Here is a 4,013-nt window from a genome sequence, read left to right as displayed (position 1 = left end):
GGGAAATATTTAACTTTTTGCTCCACAACAACTAGTTACAGTACTTTATTTACAGTAATAGTACATAAGGAATTTAGAAATTAGAATTTTCCCAACAAAACATGTGATAAGCTTATAAAATATCATGTTCGACCAAAATCATGCTTATTATTACTTCTCTATTTTAGTATACTCATTTTACTAAATGTATCTTAATTTTATTGTTATTCTATAAGGCAGTAATGTTAGAGTTACTTGTTATACACCTTTTATTTCTTGTTTTATTCTTGTGTTTTTGTAATTTAATATTACTTCTGTAATATAGTATCATCTTTTTTATAGACTTTATATTTACAACTCTATTGCTTCTATGTTTATATTTTCACTCTATGATTTATTCTTATTCTTCTGTTGTAATTTTTATCTTTCTTCAGGATTGATAAAGTTCCATCTTATTTCATATGACACACAGGTACAGATTAAACTGCCTAATATTCAGCAAAATAATTCTAATTCGTTCCATCTTACCCAACTAAAACAATAAAATGTTACTATAACAAATAGCAAATATTAAATACTGAAAATGTATTTTAACCGTGTGGTATTGCCACTTTAACTTCAAGTGAAGGACTTCCTTCACCACTGATACAGTGGGTGCATGAATGGAAAGTTTAATGTTTTTTTAGAGATCAGTGATACAATATGAACAGACATACATCAGTCTACTCATTTGGATAAGACACTCACCATCCGTGCTGGCATCATCCACCAGTAAGATCTCTGTGAGCAGGGCTACAGGAGCCGTGTGCAAGACGCTGTAGACCGTCCTCAGCAGGGTGGACCAGGCCTCATTGTGAAACACGATGACCACGCTGGTGGTCGGGAGGCCAGGACAACGCTGAAACCTCTGTTCCAAGCATCTGTCAGAGCCAAACTGAAGTTAACAGATGTCAGATTTGTCAAGTGCACATTAATGGCCATAACAAGCTGTAATTAACAGGCGTGTTGCTTTAGCAAAGTTATTCTTCACAATATTCTAGGGTTAGCACTATTGAAATTGGATTAGGGAATATAAAATGAATATGCATGGAGTAGACCGAGTAGGGCCCGATGGGAAAAAACATCTTCCCAAACTATCCAGAGCCTTGTGATTTAATAATGATAGAGAGTCACTTGCACTTTTCTGGACTGGAGAAATAAAATGGTTCCAACAGTATTCTCACCTGTCATGACACACTGCAGGGTCAACGACTAAGTAGAAGTTTTAATCACTTAATTATTCTTCGTTTGGGGAAGGAAAAAGGAAAGAAGAAAAACATCAACATCGCAGGTGATTCCAAACTTTTGAAGGGCAGAATCATAAGTCAGCGTCAGTGACCTTCTGCTGAGATAATGAACAATGGGTACGCTCACTCTGGATGGCGTGTGTCTTCACCCAGATCACGGTGCAGGGAGATCCGATCACTGGCAAACTGGTTGAACTGGTTCTTAGCAAACCCATCTAATTTCTCTATACATTCCTCAGGAGTCAGTGGACGTATCCCAAACGGTTTGCCACGAGCACCTGGTGCCCTGGGATCTTGGGGAGGCCTCTGAGGGTGAGGCCCGAGCTCCTCTTCAGTGTAAAAGCCAGGTTGACAAGTAAAACCTGGCAACGAGTCGACAGGTCTGAGGGTGGATCCTCTGAGTTGAACCACACCTGTCACAGGTGGGTGTGGTGGTTGTGGAAATGGTGTGTTGTTGTTGATGTAGTATTTAATGAAAAGTACGACTAGCAAGCAGAAAGCTGCAACCTTAACTGGAAGGGCGTGTCGACCGTAAAATAACCGCATGGCATGCACAGGGAAGGACGGACCTAAAACAAAGCTGAAAAGAGACCAAATAATATACATAAATATACAGAAAGAATAAAAAATCTTTATAAAAGCAATGAATCTGAAATCTCTAATATAATACTACTATACCTGCACTTTGATGACAAGTACTATTTTCTGTAATTGTTATATTTTACTGGCCCTCATGTCCAAGGGTGCAGGAAGTTTTTAAGTTCTTGCCGATACTGCTCAAACCATCATTTCATGTTGTCCTCCTCCCACCCCCAGCTTCAATCATCCCTGAACACATGCATTCAAATCTATTAACGCCAATATAATGTGTTTCAAATAATTATTCAACCCTCATCCTACAAACTGGGGTTCCCAGTAACCGCAGAAGATGTTTTTTTTACCAGTGTTTCTTTACTATGTTGTTGTTTTGTGGAGGAATATATTCACAATTTGCTGTTTCTTACAGTAGTTTATTCTGTTTATTCAGACCGTGGTGTGTGATGTGTAGCATGTGTTTTATGTAGCAGGGATGAGGGTTAAATGATGTAATTGCCACAGAATAATCTGAGAATATTGACAAGACTTCAAAAATCTTAAAGAATTTGTTTTGTTTTAAATTAGAAGAAAGTTACAACTAAATTCATCGACAGAACTTGAACAGCTAACATACACTCTGTGTGTAAAGGAAGGAGTGATTCACACAGTTGTGCCAGCAGAGATACATAAATTGAATAGCTTGTTTGACTTGCTGTCTGTGTTGTTGGAATAACAAAACTCATTTCGTCTGTTTCACTTGGGAGATTCTTTGCAACAAACTACTGCCTGCCCAGAACCCACAGCACTCGATATCAGACTAAAAAAAGACAGCAAGCACGGATTACACACTGCATGTCTGTGCTCGGCACAAACACACACTGGAACAATTAAGAAGCAATTACTGAACAGACTCGAATGACACTCGCCACTCACAATGCGCTGACAGTGGTACATTCACGTGCATACTGTGCTCATGAACTTTAAGTTGTAATGTAGAAACGACATGGCTGCTACAAAGAAGGTGTGTTGTACTCTTACTGCTTGAACCGACACGTTAGCTGATTTTGATCTCTTGTTTCCACTTAAGGGGGCGTTCACGTAAATATTATGGGGAACAGATTTTTCCGATTATTACTAAGAATTTGAACCTCGCAATTTTTAATGAAAGTAAAACATATTGTAATGCGTGTAATTTACAAATAAACAGACACACAGAACCGAAAACACAACCTTCTTGGCGGAGGTAACTAACTTTATGTAAATCTTTTGCAGATGTGTTTTCTTGTTGGAATGCGACCATGAACGGGTTGTTGTAGTCTATTTGGGTTTTGGCAAGCTGCATGGGTACCGACACTGAATCTTTTACTGGTACAGAGTACCGGACCGTACCGGACTACTTTCACCCCTGCTCGTGCCTAACAGCCATGATAAATGTGTATTAGCCACATACATTTACATTATTATATTATGTACATGTGTTTTTTAAATAATGCAGAAACCAACATGCTACTTGTTGATAATACAAAGTTTGAGCAAAGACAGCATGCAGAGAATTACTCAAATAACAACAAGAGGAAATGTTGTGGGGGTTTTATGGCGTAAAAGGTACAAATTAAAAGTCAATTGAAAATGTCGTAAAATTTGACATTAAAACACTTTAAAATTATTTTTACAACTGTTTCTGAATCAGTACTTACTATATTTTGGCTGCAGATGAACGAGCCATTCCACCTGTAGGCCTACTCACGCAGTTTTATTTCCGTCATGAAGATAAATCTGTTTCTTGTTTTTCATATGAGCCTTTATGGCTCAGTTGGTTGTGTTTTCTGTCAACACAGTCAAGCAACACACTGATCGAACCAGTTCAAATCTTGAAGTGCTTGTGAACTGAATGACACACCACATTCGTTATTCACGTTACTGTTAAGATGTCTCTAGGGGACATGGAGGGAAAAAAATAAATGAAGCATGTACACATTCGTAAACTGTTACGAGATCCCCCAAACATCTTGTAAATAAAGTCTAAAAACAACAACAACAAAAAACAAAAGAGTGACGAAAACGTGTGCTTATTGTTTCTTTCAGTTTTATTTGTTTGTTTATTTGTGTATTTATTTCTATTTTAGTTGAATCTTCAACATTTACCTCAAATGACACCACGTGTGGGCGGGG

Source organism: Anarrhichthys ocellatus, unplaced genomic scaffold (assembly GCF_004355925.1).
Source record: "Anarrhichthys ocellatus isolate YVR2014 unplaced genomic scaffold, GSC_Weel_1.0 scaffold5, whole genome shotgun sequence".
Classification (NCBI taxonomy): Eukaryota; Metazoa; Chordata; class Actinopteri; order Perciformes; family Anarhichadidae; genus Anarrhichthys; species Anarrhichthys ocellatus.
Note: the sequence above shows the minus strand (reverse complement) of the source record.